The following is a 19,724-nucleotide window of genomic DNA, read 5'->3' as shown; positions in this document are numbered from 1 at the left end:
AGTATAACTACTGATGTGTCAAAAATAACAAAGATTATAAGAAAATTGTCTGTACAACCATTTGTCAACAAATTATATAACCTAGATGAAATAAAAAATACACAGAAACACACAAATTACCAACAATAACTGAAGGAAAATAGAAAATTTGAATAGACCTGTAATAAATACAGTTTGAATCAATAATCAAAAGTAAATCAAAAAAATAATGAAAAGTCTGGAAAAGGATGGTTTCTACAAAACATTTAAATAAGAATTAATGCCAAACCTTAAATTCTTCCAAACAGTAAAAGAGGAAGAAACACTTCCTAATTATCTTCATCTACTTAAGTTATTCCCTTGCATAAAATTGTCTAATAACCTTTCATTTTAAGCTAAAACACAAAATCCTTACTTGGCAGATAGAATCTTATTTGATTTGGTCTGCTTTGAATGGACTCCTATAAAATCGTTTTCCTTTTTCTCTTTAATCATGAGCCATATCAGACTTCATTTATTCCCCCTCAAAAATACCCTTTACTGAAATCCTTTTTGAAATATTCTAGGAACATGTTCTTTTTTTTTTTTTTTTAAGTACTTGCTCATTTTATATTTTTTAAGATTTTTTTTTTTATTTATACAAGAACTGGGGCACAGGCCAGAGGCGCGGGAGGGTGAGAGGATTTACCATAGACAGAGTGGGGAGCAGAACAGGCAGACAGACCAAAAGCACTGCTAAGGGAAGCAGCGGGCGAGACAGGAGAGGTCCACCTCGCCATGTGGGTATTTCCCTGGCCAGCTGAGAATTGAATCCGTGCTGCATAGTCTAAGGACAGCTTCACAGCACTGTGCTCAACCCGCTGGGCCACTGGGGAGGCCTACAAACGTGGATTTTAAATTTACTGGCACCATCCCTGCTTCAAACATTTATCACCTGAACTGAAGAGGTATGTCCAGTGTTGAAGGAAGAATAAATACTGGCTTTCCCTTCCATTCTAAACATCAGAAATCATGTATATTCTCACTTATACACACACACCCCTACACACACACATTTTATTTAAATAAATACTCAACAGGTACATGGATAACAACTCTAAAGTGCAGCAAAATTAGTTTTATGTATAAAAATCTATTAAAAGAATCTATAAACAATTTGCTAAATTAGTCAGCATCAATACTTTGCTGCATTCCTATTCTTTGCAGAATTATGACAATGACTTCTTGAAGTTTGTACACTTGGCACTCTGCTCAGTATTTTACATTGATTGTGTCAATTAATATAATAGTCAAATGACACAAATGTCATCTTTATGTTATAAATGAGATAAGTAACATGTGTTACAAAACACATGACTATATAACTCAAATTCTGATTTTAGGCCTTTTATGCCAACTCTTTCTATCTCTACTTGAGTTAATTCCTTCCCTCTGTATGGATTATTATATTATTATGAACATATATTACTTAAACTCTTTCCTTAATTCTAGTATCCCTGTAGTTGCACACTTTCTCATATTTTCCCTGAATCATTCCAATCTCACTCTACCTAGAATGGTGTCCACATCTGTTAAACTCTAAGACTGGTACTATGTTTTAAGAGTGAATCCCATCATATTTCAAACAAAACATATTCCTGTGTGAGGGAAGATTTTCTAGCTGAATCATTAATTTGTTGTTCTATATATAGTCAAAAGCACAAGAGCAGTTTAAAATGTTGCTCTATAAATACTCAACTATGTCTCAGACAAAGGGAGTATATTTGTTCCCAACTTTTCCTTCTTCTACTAATAAAAACATTAGGTAAATATATACTTCTATTTGCTAGTTCTGTTCATCTTGTTTCTATGTATATACTTTTTCATAACTCTGCTATCAATACTGAAATATTCTGGAATTTAGCACAATTATGATTTCAATATAAATTTCCACCTCACTATCATTGCCATTATTTGCACCCACTTACTTTCAATATTTCATATCTTTTATGAAACTCAAATTTCTATCATTTAAAAAACATATTTGAGTGAAATGCTATCTTTGGAAAATGGACTGTTGGAACAAATGTAAGTCCATTCTTTTACTGTTTAACATCTAAAAAGAGCCAGTCTCTGTATCCCTACTAACGGACTTCCCTAAGTGGCTTCTTTCTGAATGTGCTCCCCTTATGAGCACATTCAGAATTCATCACTTATATACTTACTTGACAGGGGAGAAACTGTCATCAAGAATATGGTTTTCCCAGGGGGAGGCTCCCCAATTGGACTCTGGATGCGCTGACCCCTGCAATTTCCCAAAAGATGGGAAACTCTGCTGTATAATTTGTGATTGTGGGCAATTGCATTCACAGTCTCCCTTAAAAAACAATTCACTTGTATTATCTTGTGAATAAGTTCAATATTATAATCTGAGAAAGTTTCATTATTTCTGATTTCTTAGGGATGTAGCTATATTTAATGATGATTGATTATGAAATTTTCTTTCTAGTTTCACAAAATATTGATTAGTACAAGTAGTTTTCATTCCAGATATCTAGGATTCACTTGGTACATTAATTCATTAATGACTCTACTTAAAGGTAATAACAGAATAAGTGATCTTGAATGACAAGGATAGTTTGCATGAGGAATAATAATTTGTCCTCAGTTTTAACTAAGAACTTTCTAAAATTGGATATTTACATGATTTAATTATTTTTGCAAGTAGCATTAATAGATTCAATAATTATTGATTACCAACTAAATGCTCAGAAGGAAAGGGAAAGTTAAAAGCAATGATTAGAAAGTTCAGGATAAAGAATAATATATGATTTTGGTATTTTCAATTATAGGGCATTTTATTTCATTTAAAAATTAGGAATAAATTTTGAATTCAAATTTCTAAGTCCCTAAATTAACCAAATGAGGTTTTTTCAAATCATTAGGGTATATTTTAAATATTAAAAGAGGTTATTACTACTAAATGTATAGTTTGAAAAAGGGAAGAGACAGTTAAAATCATATATTCTGGGTAGAAGTAACAGAACTATAACCTCGCTATGTAAATGTGTGCAAGTTACTTAATGCCCGTAAGAGTCAATTTTCCCATCTTAAAACGAAAGTCAGCTATGTTAACTAATTTTATGATTGATAAAGATTTCACTTAAAATAGTCATAAATTGGACCTCCTGCTGGTGCAGGGGTTAAAGTCTCAATGCTATCAAGATATCACCAGGCACTGCAGCATGAGTTCAATCCCCAGACAGGAAGCTGACCCACATGGTGCAGCAGACCTCTCTTGTCTCCCCCACTGTTGCCCTCAGCAGTGTATTTTAGTAGATCTGTGTGTTCTGCTCCCCACTCTATCTCTGGTGAATCCTCTACCCCCAACCATAACTGTGGCCTACACCCCATTATTGTATGCATAAATAAATTAAAAATAATCTTTAAGGAAATCATCATAAATTATTTATAAACCAAGTATCATCAGTATACAAGAATAAATATTAAAAATTATTCTTTAAATATGAATAAAATATCAAAATTTTCTAATACTTCCCTAAAGATTTTTTTTAAGGATATGATTTTTGAGAGAGTCAAGGTATGAGTTACTTTATACTATCTATTTCTAAAAAAGTTTGGGTGGTTGGATTCTAGACAGTTTTTATACATTATAATGAAGAATAATTATCTCATCAATTCTATTATCCATCTGTTTCTGTATCCATCCATTTATTAAACACTTATTGAATATCTTTTGTGTTTCATTATTTTATTGTCTCTAGGTTCAAGAAAATGTAATAATGACATGTTTCATGAAACTATAATACACATATTTATACATATATATAAATTATAAAATAAAATTTATAGAAAACGAAACACACGTGAAATATATTGAAATAGATATATCTAGAATGTTAGGAGAATAGAGGGTTAAAGAGGTTATCCAAATCAAAATAACAATTTTCTCTCTATCTTGGTTGTTTAGTTCTTATAAGCACAGAGGACTCCATAAGCAAGGTCATAGGTTATTTATGAATTGGGAGAGACGTGATTTTAGCGTATTCACATTCACCAATGAGCAAATGTATCAAGTAGGTTTGAATATATGCTATGTACACAGAATTTTTCTACTGTGTGTTAGAAAACATAAAGTTACTTCTTGCCTGTATATAATAAAGGTGATGAACAACATGAAAAAGGGGAAGATTCTTCTAGCAATTGGGGGTTTGATGCAAATATATTACCATAATTTGGATAAGCAAAAGAAAATTACAGGAGTGGTTATATGTGGAGACAATCAGACTAAAACATTGGAGGCCAGAAGAAGATTTACATATTAAATGAAATAGCAGTTTAAATTCCATGGTTGTTGGGCTTAACATAGTTTCTGAACAAAGAAAGTGTGTTTTTGTCACTCTTCAACTATCTTATGAGCAGATTTAATTTTGAAACCGATTAATTTCCAAATTCATTATATTAATACTAAGATAGCATTGATTTTAACCCACACCATTTTTATATACTATTTAAAAAGGAACAAAAGGAAGAGAAACACATTACATATGATACAACTGAAAAAAATCTCATCAATGAGAAGCCAAATCTAGAATTTTTAGGGCTACTAAACATGGAAAACTTTTAATAATGAAACATGGAATCTAAATTGAAATATCTAGAAATATTTGGTTACTCTCTCTGCCCACATTCAACATTTATTGAAGGTTTTAGCTAATATAATAAGATCCGCAAAGGAATTAAAATATATATATGGGCAGAGAAGTAAGAAATAAAATTATAGTCACATGACATTACTTTCTATGTAATGACAAAGACATACAAGGGTTGAGAGTATTTTTTCAAGCAATTGTTGATGTTTTCACAGCCTAAATGAACATGTTTAGACAATAGCAAAGTAAAAGAGTAATAATAGAAATTATATATTATTGTTCTTATTTTTAAAATCAGTGAATGAGGTTTTAGTTTATTATACAGTGTGGACCTTCAGGAATATTGAGATAGAATTAATCAGAGTATATTAGTGAACATATAAGCCCATCTCTTCAAAGAAAATTCTGTTATGATAAACACTTTAGTTTAAGTAAATTAATTCTTAGTAGTAGATTTTTGCATGACTTTCTTTCCATTTCTACTTCCATTTTTCAAACATTGGTGAAGTTGTATAATCAAGATGACTAAGATCCAACTGCAAATAATGAAAGTATAGCTAGAATACTTTAAGTGAAAACATTTAGATACTCACAGGTCCTTAAAATATATTCAAGATTATGTTACATTATATGCCTGAAAGTTTTCAGAAAAAATCTTAACATTGGTTCCTTAAGGTTGTAAAGTGAGAAACACTTATGAAGTGACAGGGAAAATTGTTTTCTGAACATTTCCAAACCCATTTTGCAAACAATTTTAGTGTTCTTCTTTGTTCATGATTATAGTTAGAGTGTTTTGCTGTATCTAGGTAGAGTGGCATCATCTTTGAAGATAAAAGACTCTTGTGAAAAAATAATGTTTAATGACATCTCTTAGTTATCTGACCTTGTGGTAGAAATCAACAGTGTTAAGCATAATCTATTTTTTTCAACAAAGTTGTTTTTGAAATTAGCACAGTATTCTATGATTATCTTTCAGCAAATTGGATTTATTACAAGAAAAATCTTCATAGAAATTCTAAGGCATTGATAGGAACAATAGGAAAATTAGCAATTGAATTTATTCATTTGGAGGCACCAGAATGAAATTTAAAGAGAAATATTTCTCTGTTGCACCAGAGAATTTGTTGGCAAATATTTCATATGTTGGTAAATATTTAATGTTAACTGATCAAGTTCTACTGATGAATAGTATCATTTATAATATTAACTTCAGAAGGATTACAAACTCATTTAAATAATAGTGTTAAAATCTGAAAATAGTGATTAGATGAAAACTTTAGCAGATGTCTCCTTTAACTTTTAGCTAAATTTCTAGTTTAACCAATTTGTATCACCTACCATCTAACATCTATCATTTCAACAATAAATTCATGGCATTATAAAAGACCCATTGCATTTTGAGTTACTGCCAATTCTAAATTTAGTTATGTCTCATGCAAAATTTGTGTCTTGAAGCTTTCACCTATTGGTCCTAATGTTAAATTTCAGAATGAGTTAAAGTAAGTCTTAACTCCCATTTTTAACTCACTTCTCAAAACTTGAGAACCATTGCATCATATATGATTACCTAATCCAGAAAAAATGTTATTTTAGCTAAATATTTCTGATTTCTAATTGAGTCTGATAATTCTTATAGTTTCTTCATTTTTCCTTCCTCTTAATGCTCTCTTCTAAATGTGTTCGTTTGAGTCTTTTACAGATGAAATTCTTCGCCATTTTGAGTCTATTTAAAACACTAAGTTCGTTTGCATTTCATTCAGAATTGCTTATTGTCATCTTTTCATACATTCTGTCTACTTAGTGAAGAACTTCCTTTGTTAATGGATCTCCTTTCTGAGATCTGTGACTGCTTATCTGCCTTCTCTATTTCTGTTTCCCAGGAGTTCTGCCCTTCTCATTTTGCTTTTGCATCTTATGTTGACGTGTTCCTTGTTTGTAAGGCATGTATAGTGCTTTACTTGTAGCTATTTCTGTATGAGTATGAGGTTGGGCAGTTGTTTGTCCTCTTGTTAGTTTACTTTGGTGTGAAGTGGAGGCAGAAAGGGAACTGGGGTTTTAATATTCAATTTGGCTTCAGGAGTGACCTCAGTCAACTTGACCTGTCCTTTTGTTCTACAGGAAGCTCTACTCTATGCTCAGGTTATCCTGCTTCCCTCCCCACCTCCTGTTCCTTTCAGGGTCCTGATCTCTGAAGCTTGGACCATCCCAGTGGAAAGGGCAATTTTAGGACTATCACACTCACACTCTGAGATGAGTTTGCATTCTATATATTTGATTTTGCATAATGTTTCAGAAAAGTTTAATTGATAAACCTAACCCTTTCTCCCAGAATCAAGACAAAATGACTAAAACTTTTTCAAAAGGTGTTTCCTAGAGTTCTCAAAAAGTTTGATTCACGTCCATTTATTTTTCTTCATTTAGGCATTGAGCTTTCCAGGATAACCTTTGTTTTGTCAAATATTTTAAACTGAGCTGATCAGCATCACAATACATCATTGAAAAGGAAAGTCATTTGTATATTTATATAAATTTATATATAAAGGATTTACTTGTATTGTATCAACTTGCTTTTTCTATTTAAAATGATTTTTAATGGCAACTAACAGCAAATTTATTTTATTTGGCAAAGTAAAATATATAATTTATAGTCATGTAACAATTCTCTATGTAACTGACACATAGATGAAGAAATTGAATATTTGGAATACCTGAAAACACAGACTTTCTAGTTGTCTGAAGTTTCTACTTTGGTATAAGAGTGGAATAATTGTATTTCTTCTTTACAATATTTGACAGTGGTTTTATTTCTAAATTTAGTATTGTAGAGATTCTGATACAGTACTGTGTCCTTTGTAGGTTCGTGGTGTTATGGCTAAATGAATATTTTTTGTTTGTTTTGTTTTAATTTCTCTGATAATCCATTTGAATTAATTTTTGTACCATCTGCATCTCTTTCTTTCAAACATTGTTTGCATGGCTAGATGCAAGATATGGTTTACCTTGAAGAGTGTCATCTCTAGAATTTTGGCAAATTTTAATCTAGATATAATTAGAAAATATTGTAAGTACAAGAATTATCTGCAGAGTACTTCATGGATTAACAAGTCTCAGTAATCTTGGTAGATCCAAGTAGATACTCCAAATATGCATTTTCCGAAAAGCAACTCATGTTATTTTTGATGTTCGTGTCATCATGTAAGAAAAAATTTCTAAAGGTTCTCTAATGCCCTAAAGGATAGAGTAAAAATTGGAAATTATTTAAAATTTTTGCTATCAATTAATTGGAAAATTATCAATTAAATAGAGTTGGATAATTTTGACTCTTTAGATGTACATATATATATATTCTATGTTTCTTTAGACATTTTTGAAAATGAGTTCATTTAAAATTAATACTTTTCATATATTAAAATAAGAACGCTATTTTTTATACTTTTTAAAAAAGATTTATTTATTTATGCATATAAGAACTAGGGTACAGGCCAGAGGTGTGGGGGGTGAGAGGATTCACCAGAGACAGAGTGGTGAACAGAACAAGCAGACTGAAATACGCTGCTGAGCAGAGCAGCAGGTGAGACAGGAGAAGTCTGCTTTTCCATGTGGGTAGCTCCCTGGCCGGGGATGGAACTTGTGCTGCAGTGGCTGCAGATAGCTTCATAGGTGGCATCTTAACCCCTTGTGCCACCAGGGAGGCCCCAAGAGCACTATTTTTTAATGAGAATAACAAATATTCCAGTGGACTGTTTCAACGTGTTACTATTTCAGAAAGGTTTAAGAAAAGTAGAATCTAAACATTGGCACATTGCTCACACATTAGACTTGGTCTTTGGTTCCTCTTTTAATGACTTTTCAAAATGATTGATGTTTCCTTCCTAATTAATCCCAATGAGATTTTTTGCCTAAGTAAATTTTAGAGAGTTCCAAAAAACCAGTTTGTGCAATGGATGATTGTGATAAATGTTTCTTGTTGGTGCTCTTTGGTTTCTCCCTTGAGTCCTGAAAATGTGGAAGACTGGAATGCCCCCATATTACAGGAGTTCAAACCTTTGACCTTCAAGCTTTTCTAGCATTTCTAGAACTTGGCATTGCCAGTTTCTTGTCGAACCCAGTGTCAAACAAACATTAATTAGTTATTTCCTCAGGTATATCATTTAACCTGAATAGCCCTCAGTTTTATGAAGAATAGAAAGCTAAGATAAATAGTTCCTGCTTCTTAGTGTCACTGTGACATGTTTTAATATATTTAAATATATTAAATATATTTAGAGTATATGGAACACATGAGACATTTCTGATGAACAAGTCTTATTGTTTCATGGAAGTCTGATGCTTTAGTTGTATGAAGCCAGAATGGGGCATTAGGACAATTAGAAGATGATTGAAATAAGGATATGAAAAATAAGTGGAGAAACTATGTTATTCTTTGTCCTGACTTTGAATAATATTCTCTTTTCAATCTGTGTCATACATATGTTTTCATGAAAGAATTTTTATTAATTCCATATTTTTTTCCAGTTTTCTTGGCATTTTGAAGTTTAGTTCTCTAAGGAGTTTTAAATAAGTATGGTAACATACATGATATATGTCTTTTCTAAATTTCATAGTTTACACCGTTATTTAAAAATTGTGGTGTGTAGGGCCTCCTCTGGTGGCGCAGTGGTTGAACGCTGGGCTATGAAGCTGCCAGCAGCCTCTGCAGCGCAGGTTCAATCCCCGGCCACCAGCGAGGGTCCCACATGGCTCGCAGACCTCTCCTGCTGTGCCTGCTGCTCCCCTCAGCAGTGAACTTCAGTCCTTCTGCCTGTTTTGCGCCCCGCTCTGGCTCTGGTGAATTCTCTCACCCTCCCGCGCTTCTGACTGTACCCAGTGCTTGTATAAATAAATAAATAAATCTTTAAAAAAAAAAATTGTGGTGTGGGAGCCTCCCCCACCACAAATTGCGGCGCAGCAGTTGAACGCCATGGCGCAAAGCTGTCCGCAGCCTCTGTAGCACTGGTTCGATTCCCCGCAGGCCAGGGAGAAGCCCACATGGCGCTGCAGACCCTTTGGTCCCTTTGCCTGTTCTGCTCCCCACTCTGGCTCTGGTGAATTCTCTCACCCTCCCGTGCTTCTCACTTGAACCCCAGTTCTTGTATAAAATAAATAAAATCTTTAAAAAAATTGTGGTGTGGCCTGTGGAATGGGGGCAACCAGAAGGGAGAGAGGAGAAAAGGAGGAGGGGTCAGATGAGACTAGAGCAGGAAGGAAACACAAGGATCATGGTAGAGGACTATGATTTCTTTGGTGGTGGGTGTGTGCTATGGCAACAGTGCCTGAGGGGGATTGCACATTTCTGTTATGGAAACAATAGGTAAACCAATATTAAATTCATAAAACACATCTTTAAAAAAAAAAAAAAAAGCTTGACTATTTAGAAGTCCAGAATGTAGTATTTTTAACACCCCATTCTAAATCAAATGCTTCTTTAAAACTAATGAATATGCAAATTACTTCCTCTAGATGCATTGTGAATTTAACCTTAATTTCTACTAAATATAGAATTTGTCAATTATTTTTCTAAATTAGAGACAAATAGACATAGTTCGTTAAATCAGATATCCACTTGCAAATGTTGGTTAAATAAGGAGAGAACACAAAGTTATTACAACCATTATACATATGCAAATATATTTGAACACACACACAGATATATATATATACACATATGTATATATACATATGTATATAAAAAAGCATTTTATGAAGAATCCCCATGCATCATTTTATTATCACAAGTTGTAAATATTTTAATCTTAATATTAAAGTCATTAAGAATATATTGACCAAAAAAAATCAATAAACATTCCAGCATGATGTATAGGCAAAATATGTAAAAAGTGTAGGCAAAATATCATCATAATAAAACACTATTATCTAAAAACCAAAATTGTTGTCTGGCAACCCTTATGTTGTTGCAAACATTCTCTATATTTATTGATTTAAATATTATTTCTTGTCGGTTCTGCAAATCAAATGGCCTAATAAAACATTTTCACATAAAAAGTTGAACTGCGAGATGAGCTACAGTAATAATTTCACTTTTTTCCTTGACCCCCTAATTAAATATGACTCAGATTAAAGTAGAAATCCATTTTATGCTTCTCTTTTTTCCTGACTCAGGATCACTGTTTTCCACACAGGATTGCTTCTAGTCCAAGGATACTCAGATTTTTCAATAGCTTCAATTTTTGCCATGGCTTCTGCTTAGAACCAAGCAATGATTGTCTCTCAACATTCTTTCTTGTTACATCTTTCCTTCCTCATTAAGTCTTCAGGCATTTTGGGCTTTAACCTGGCTACTTTCATATTCCTGAGTTCACAGGTATTTGGGATGACAGCTAGTTGATTCATTAGACTGAGAATTACACTAGATATAGGTTCTAAATATTCACAAAAAAAAAACCCAACAAACAGTACTATGGAAATTGCATGTGAGATTTACATGTTCCATCTAGTTTACTTTAATTGTGAGAATTAGAAAAATCCTACTTATCACTTTAAGACATCTCTTTCGATTTTTCAAAATTGGAACTTAAAAAGGATTTCTTGAGGGATTCATTTAGTTCAGTGCCTTCAATGGCAACAGCAGTTAACAATTATTGAGCATTTGTTACATGACGCCTGCCATACTAAGAGTTTATTTTTAATTTTCTTTTTGATTCCTCATGAAGAAGCATTGTTATTTGAATAAAGCATTTTACTCAATGTCACATAACTATTGTGCCCTGAAGTTTGTATTTGAAATTAGTGATTATCTAATGTGTTTATAACACTGTGCTTTGCAGTGGAGTTTGGAGGGTGAAATTCAAAGATCAATATCCCTGGTCACTCGATACTCAACAATTGAGTCAAATCCCTTCTGACTTGAATGTACTGTTTAGGCAACTTTTATCTCACACTCAAGAAGGAAAGTAGATGCAATTTAAAAAAAAAAAAAAACAATTGAAGAAAATCTGGGAGCTTTAGGAATTCTTTTGAAAAATCAAACTCAATTATAAAGAAAACAACTTACAGAAACTTTGTAATAATAGACTAATTCATTCAATGTTTACCTTATCCTATAATTATACTGCATAACAGTTTGCTCATGAAAGTACTTAAATTACCACTCTGCTATCTACATTTTTCTTGCATAAGAAAATTTGTAGGAAAAGTAACATGTTATTTGTTAATGAACCATATAATGGAACAAAGATTTGAAAAGCCAAAATTACTGAGCATAAAATACCTTTACTGCTCAAAGAATTTTCAAACACTTATTCCAAACAATTATAATTGACAGAAGTTGGCTATTTGGGAAAACTTTTTATCTTTAAGATCCATAGTACATGACATCCATAAGCCAAATGGTGTACAAATCAGATTAGTCCACTTGGTACCTAATAAGATGTGAGCTCTCAATTATTTCTGGCCTCACAGAATAAATACTCTTTTAAAGAAACTCAATGTATAGCTATTTAAAAATATCTCACTAAGTCTTTCAAATTCAAAATAATTCAAAATACTCTTTCCCCATACTCCGAGCTGCTTTCTAGAATTCAATACTCTAGCCAAGAATTTGCCATATGAGTTTTAGTTATAACCACAGGAGAAAAAAAATAGCAATGTCTGAATGTAGCCAAAACAATGTAAAAAAAGTTATGAAAAATCCGTAATAGCATTAACTAGTACTACTACATCAACAAAAAAAGCAAAAGAAATGCACCTGTTAGCTATTCATACAAAACAATATAGCAATATTTATGTAACTTTGCATAATATGATGGGATATTTATAGCCATTGAAATGTTTTCAAATTATTTAAGGTACCACTGCCCAATGACTTTCTGTAGTGATGGAATATCCTTTATCTCTATCATTCATTACTGTAGTGAAGAATCCGAAATGTGACCTGTGTGACTAATGAACTGAATATTTACTTGTATATAAGTAAATATTCAGCAAATTGTATATAACTCGTATATAAGTAAATACTGCAAATAAATTGTAAATAAGTATGTAAGTAAACATTTGTGTTAAGTAAATATATAAATATGTATATTTCAAAATATATATAGAAATCATTTATCATGTTTGTATTTAGAAAGCAAAAGGTCAAAGAAAAAGTGGATAAAATATTGATATTGATGAAAGTTAAACTAAATCTATGCACCTGCATTAAAGCAGATTGGAGATATATATATATATATATATTTACTTTAAATATCTATTTATTTATTTATTTATTTATTTATACAAGGCCAGAGGCATGGGAGGGTGAGTGAATTCACCAGATACAGAGTGGGGAGCAGAACAGGCAGACAGACCAAAGATACTGCTTAGGGGAGCAGCAGGTGAGGCAGGAGAGGTCTGCCATGCCATGTGGGTATCTCCCTGGCTGGCTGGGAGTCGAACCCAAGCTGCAGAGGCTGCAGATTGATTCACAGCACTGTGCTCAACCCTATGCGCCAATTGGAAGCCCCGGATTGGATATTTTAACATGCACACTCACACAAATATGTGTGAGTTATGTTCTTTTCCAATTATACCACTTGTTTTCATTTAAAATACTAGAAAAATAAATGGAAGTCTCTTTATCTTTCATTATTTCATGATTGAAAAATTATCACCTGTAAAATATTTAAATTACAGTACTTTGAAAAGTGTATTGTTCCTTTTATAACAAGATAATATGCAGGGTGTTTATTTTCTTTTTCAAGTAAAAACAAATTTAATTCAGATTATTATTCATGTACACCTCATTTGACTCCTTAGTTATAAAATGATAACTTTTATATTAATCAAATTTTCTAATGACAAAGATTATGTGAAAAATATCATTTTCAGAAATATTTGGATAAGGTTACAGAACCTTCTATTAGATGAATATTTATTTGTGAAAAAAAAAAAACATAATTTCAGATTGTCTGATGATGAATTTGTTTATTTTGGTATATTATACTTCCTGTTGTTTATAATTCATAATCCTTGGTGAGATATTATTTCTTTAGAGAACAACCACTCTTAACACTGACAATGAAACAGTACAATGATACAGAATAAAACAAATATTCAATTATAAAACAGGATGGAACTCTTCCCTACATTAACATCTTTCTACCGATTAAAGTGTGTCAGAGCCTTGCGATGTTTGATGAACTGTGAATAATACATAGCTTGCTCTCTATATAAGTCTCCCCTTGATTGCAATCTTTTCATCTCTGGTAATGTTTTGGGTATAGATTTTTGATAATGTCCATATTTGCATATGTATTGGTAAACTTATTAATATACAACTGGGCTATACAAACTCAGTAGAGTCATTTTTGACATAGTTTATCGAGAATTGAAATAATACATCCAAGTCATTATTATGGTTTCCTAAAGCAGCAAAAATCTGTGACCAAGCTATTTCAAGGAAAAGTTGAATATAATTTAATCCACACAATTTCTACCTCCCTTTATAAATATTCAGAGCCACAAGAATGAAAACTTATATTCTTTGGAGGAAGTTAAGTAGCCCAAGTATCCTTAGTAATCCTAAAAAATAAATACGAAAGCCTGTACTTTCAATAATTCCATTCCATAATTCTGTTAATTTTATATACCAAATCAGGCTAAAGAATGTTGACTAGTTAAAATTATTTTATTTAAAAAAAACTGATGCAAGGGAAAATAATTGCAATTATATAAAGAAAACTGTTTTAATTATCACCATGTATATGTCTACATGTTGCTTTCTCTATGTGTAGGTTTTCCTCAGGCCCAAGAAACAAAATCCAACCACCCACCTTCAGTGTCCCCACAAAAAAGTGGCAAAGAAAAATACTGACAGTTTCTGAAGTTTTAAATATAATTTTTAAGAACATGGCAATAGATTTAAGGGAATGCATTTCCAAAATTGAGTATCTTAATAATGGGAAAGAGAAGAATATCTGATCTGATACTTTATACCTTCCTCTCTTTGAAACAGATGAAAATAAATAAAACTCCTATATGCTTGGAGAGAGTAAAAAACATAAAAGGAAGCAAGGCAATACGTTAAGACATTAGGTAACTGTGAAGGAAATCTTCAGCCTGCCTACTCAGATTATGAGCTGTTAGGTGATATATCACAACTTCCAAACAGGTTAGAGAATCCAACATATGAATAGAACTCTTCCCTAAACTGAGATTAACTAGGACAATCAATAAGGTTTCTCCTGTTGCCAGAAGGGCATCAGATAACAACTGAGTTTTCCTATGCCCCCAAGATGTTTGTAAATGTTAGTTGAGAACAAAGTCAGCTGACCTGAACATATTGTAGAGTTGTGACAGGAGGTTGCTTTGGATATTAGATCAAAACTCAGATTGTTTAGAGGGTATCAATGTGGAGGGTTGCAACTGCAAGAACCAGATTGGAGACTTGACACACTTTAGCTGATAATACCATTGGTAGACAAAAACAGATGATCAGAAAGTTCAATTATGGATTGATAATATAGATGTCATTTAAGAAACAATGAATGAGAAAAAGTGAAAATTCATTAAGAATCACATTTAGGGCCTCCCCTGGTGGCACAGCGGTTGAGTACTGGGCTGCGAGGCTGCCAGTGAGGGTCCCACAAAAAAAAAAAAAAAAAAAAAAAGAATCGCATTTAAACTTACTTACTTACTTAACCTAGTATATTTTATTTGGAATCTGTCTGTGCTAGTTACATTAGTCAAAAATAGGCACAAAATACTAATTCCAATACAAAAACATTTAAAGTTTTTTTTTTTGCATGTTTGAATTCAAAGCTTCAAAATTTACTAAAGAAATCACTTATTAACTTTTTCCACTTAGGAGAGCCCTAGAAACGATTGACTTCAGCATTAACATTTAACCAATCAAGAGACCTGCAAAGGTTAAGTGACTCACAGAGATTTGTAATCAAATAATGAAAGGCAGAGTCAGAATCAGTTCTTTTGGCTACATCCTGCTGCTTCTCTGCCACTATTAAAGCATCATTTATGAAAATACTATGTGTTTGACAGGTGACACTATTGATGTGTCATTCTTGTCCTTAAGAGCCATTCAAAAACTGACATGTGTTTGGAGTAAATTTAGCCTCTAGGTTTACTGGAGGCAAATAAAGACCATTTTTATTATTAACACGAATCAAAGCATATCATTTTTTTAGCAATCACCTTTGAAGATATTGTCGCCATCTTGTTTATTATGTATTAAAATTAGGCAGGAAAATCATTGCCTTCACCTAAAATTTATATGGAGCTTGTCTGACTTTTAAGTTTATCCTGTGTAGTATGACATTTTTATAAGAGAAATATACTGTAATTAGAAATTGTACAATACATTGCTATCTTTTTTTTATTTTTAATTTAAATGTTTTATAAAGCATCTACTTCAAAGCTAGACTTTCAAACTGATTGCTCCAGGCAAGAAGGAATAAATGCCACATTTCCCTTTCTCCAAATTTTTGCTACAATTTTTAATCCTTTGTTAAAAAACAAAGAAATAGAAATACAGAAAATCTTTCTTCCATTCTAATTTTTGATTTGTAGTTGAACTTTTGATCATTCTAATTTTAATAAAATTATTGAAAATTTCCTATTAAGAATCTATTTATGTTTGTGGAATGAGATACTACTTTTAGCCACTATTTCCTAGGGTTTTTACTGTGTGTTAAAGGAAAAAAAATGTAAAACTGTACAAAAATACCAAGAAAGGTATTTGTGAAGTTCAAAATAGGTATATTTTAAATATCAAGATACTAGAGGTGGGGATGGAGAAGATAGTATCAGAGGAGTTCCCCTGCTTTGGTCCTGGGAGGGTATCAGAAAGTAGCCCAGGGCAAGGAGTTCCTAGGGAACCTCTTCGACATTGGGGACCAGCGTAGCCTATGCAAGAAGCAACACTGAGGAAATTCAACTCCTACCACAAAAGCTAAGGGAGAGAGATCTCTAGAAATGGCAGCTGGGGCAAGATTGTGCCATTCAAACCTCAGATATGGGGGCCTACCTGGTGGTGCAAGGGGTTAAGGTGAAGCAATATGAAGCTACCTGCAGCCACTGCAGCACGAGTTCCATCCCCTGCCAGCCAGAGAGCTACCCACATGGCACAGCAGACCTCTCCTGACTCACCTGCTGCTTCCCTCAGCAGTGTATTTCAGTCAATCTGCTGGTTCTGTCCCCCACTCTGTCTCTGGTGATTCCTCTCACCTCGCCCCATACTTCTGGCCTATACCCCAGTTCTTCTATGCATAAATAAATAAATCTTAAAAAAAAAAAAAAAACTCAGATATGCCTCTGTGTTTGTGTGGAAAACATGCAGATGGCCAAGAGATACTGGAAAAAATGCTCATCAGGGAAATAAGAATCAAAATCACAATGAGATACAATGTGACACGTGTGAGAATGGCCTACATCCAAAAGACCAGAAATTAGTATTGATGAGGATATTGGGAAAAAGGAACCCTCCTACAGTGAATTTAGACCTTGTAGCTCCTGTGGAAAACAGTATAGAGGTTTATCAAAATATTAAAAATAGATCTACCATATGACCCAGAAATTCTACTGCTAGATATCTACTGCAAGAACACAAAACACTGGATCAAAAGGATATATTTCTTTTGATAAATGGAAATGCTGAATCATATATGTGTGTGTGTAACTTTATTCTTTTTTTTAAACTGCCAAACTGCCAAAAAGCTGATTCATTTTGCATTCCACCATAAAAATATAAAATTTCCATTTGTCTCATGTGATCTCTATTGTCACTATTCTAACTTGTAGCACCTGTTGAATACTATTATCAGTAAGAAGGAACAACTGATACAAAGCAAGAAAGTAGGTGGATGGATCTCTAGGATATGCATTAGTGAGAGAGCTCAGTGTTGGAATGTTACATACTGTGTGATATAACATATATTCATTTGATATTCCTAAAAAGACAAAACTATAGTGATAGAAAGATCAGGGATTGTGAGAATAAAAGGATAGTTTGAGGCAGCTGCTTGGCATCCTCATTGTTGTGGTGGTTACACTAATGTACAAATGTGTCAACCTTCATGGTACCACGCAGGAAAAGAAAAAAGGATATTATTAGATGATAACATAAAAATGAAAAAAAAACACTTCCAAATTATTGCAATTTCAATGAAGATAGCAGGATTTCATTGTAGATTAATTTTCATTTCCATAATGTTTAACAATATTGGGTTGATATGCATTGTTTATTTACCATTAGGATTTACTTTGGTAAGTGCCAATTCAAACCTGGTGCCCAGCTGATTTGATTGTCTTCTTGTTATTAAGCTAAAAGTGGTCTTTGTATATTCTAGAGGGTAAGACTTTGGTCAGATAATCTGTTTTGCGAAAATTTGCACGAGTCTGTGGCTTATGTTTTATATTCTGTTAGACATAGCTTACAAAATAATGCTGCAATAAAGATGAGAGGCAAGATTCTTTTTGAATTAATGAAAGTTTTGGATAGATGCCTAGGAGTGGATTTACTTGGTTGAATGGATAATCCAATTTTAATATTTTGAGACACCTCCACAATGCTTTCCATAAGACTTGGACCAGTTTGCATTCCCACCAACTGTGTAGGAGTGGTTCCCATTTCTCCACATCCTCACCAGCACTTGTTTCTGGTTTTTATCAAAATGGGCCATTCCCACAGGTGCAAATCATTATCTCATTGTGGTCTTGATTTGCATTTCTCTAATAATATGTGATGGTGAACATTTTTCCATTTGTCTGTATGTAGTCTGAAGGTCTTCTTTGGATAAATATTTGTTTAGCTTTTCTGCCCATTTTTTATTGGGTTGTTGTGTTTTTATAGTGTTTTATGAGTTTTTTTGTGTAACTTTGGTATCAGTCCTTTGTCAGATGTATGAATGGTGTCCAAATATTTTCTCCCATTCACTAGGGTGTCTTTTCACTTTCATTATCATTTCTTTCACTGGGCAGAAGCTTTTTAGTTTGAGGTAATCCCAGTTATTATGTTCTCCTTTGTTTTCCTTGTGTTGGGGAGGGGGGTGAATCCCTAAAGGTATCACTAAAGATTAAGTCATGAAATTTTTTCCTATGCTTTAAGGTTTTGTATAAAAGACTTTTACCCACTTTGAGTTGATTTTTGTGTGTAGCGTGGGTTAGTGGGCAGCTCTTGAAAAGAGAACAGCTCTTGAAAAGAGAACACACACAAATACACATGGACATATTTCTAGTAACTATTCTAATTCACTGTTTTAATATATATCCTTATGTCAGCTCCAGAATCTCTGATTAGATTACCATAGCTATATTTTAGAATAAGTCATTCTTATGCAGGCCCTGTGAACCTTAGCCTAAGGAATTGGACATACCCAATATTCAGTTCCCCTGAACTTTCTCACATAGCACACAAAACCTACCTTTCATTGGTGAAATTTCCTTAACTTGAATCAGTTTCCTAACTCTTCCCCAATTGTAACATGTTTCTGCTTCATAGCAGTATAAGACATTAGAAGTAAGTCTCCTGCTCTTTCTACAGTTTAAAATGGTTTTACCAAGTGTTAGTGATGGTAGGAAAATGGATATTCGACCTTTTCTTTATGACTTTTTCTTGGGAGAGTGTGTGCCTGTGTGTGGGGGGGGGTGGGGTAGGAGGGCAAGGGATGCTATATCCTTGCCCCAGTGGTGGGCAGTTTTATTTCATGGTTGACAGCACAGTTGACAACATTAGTTGACAGCATTAGTTGACCACTCCCTTTTATTTATGTAGATTCAGGATTGTGGAAGGGTTTCTCCTATTTCTCTCTCACATCTTATCATACCCTGAATGTCTAAACCACTGAAGAAGCTCTTTCAGTTTTCTGTTCTATATATTTCTTGGCTCAACCCAGAGAATAGCCATAGAAAAGATATATCAAATGAAGTACAAGTCTCATTTGTTGGGTCTTCACAGGCATTTTAAACAATGCAAATCCAACTTGGCCCTTACGAATTTTTTACATTTTAGTCATTTTTTTTTTAAAGTGGCTTTATTTATTTATTTATTTATTGAAGATTTATTTATTTATTTATTTATTTATACAAGCACTGGGTACAGTC

General features: G+C 33.0%; 1 non-coding gene across 1 annotated transcript; it reads left to right on the top strand.

Annotated features, from left to right (window-relative positions):
* Positions 1-2,175: 2,175 nt before the first annotated feature.
* LOC119234975 (U1 spliceosomal RNA) lies at positions 2,176-2,337 on the top strand. The gene has a single exon (XR_005122746.1). It is a non-coding gene; the product is annotated as a U1 spliceosomal RNA (small nuclear RNA).
* Positions 2,338-19,724: the final 17,387 nt, after the last annotated feature.

This window comes from Talpa occidentalis, unplaced genomic scaffold (genome assembly GCF_014898055.3).
Source record: "Talpa occidentalis isolate TD23 unplaced genomic scaffold, MPIMG_talOcc4v2.1 talOcc4.8, whole genome shotgun sequence".
NCBI lineage: Eukaryota > Metazoa > Chordata > Mammalia > Eulipotyphla > Talpidae > Talpa > Talpa occidentalis.
The sequence above is the reverse complement of the archived record's forward strand: the minus strand, read 5'-3'. Positions and strand labels throughout refer to the sequence as shown.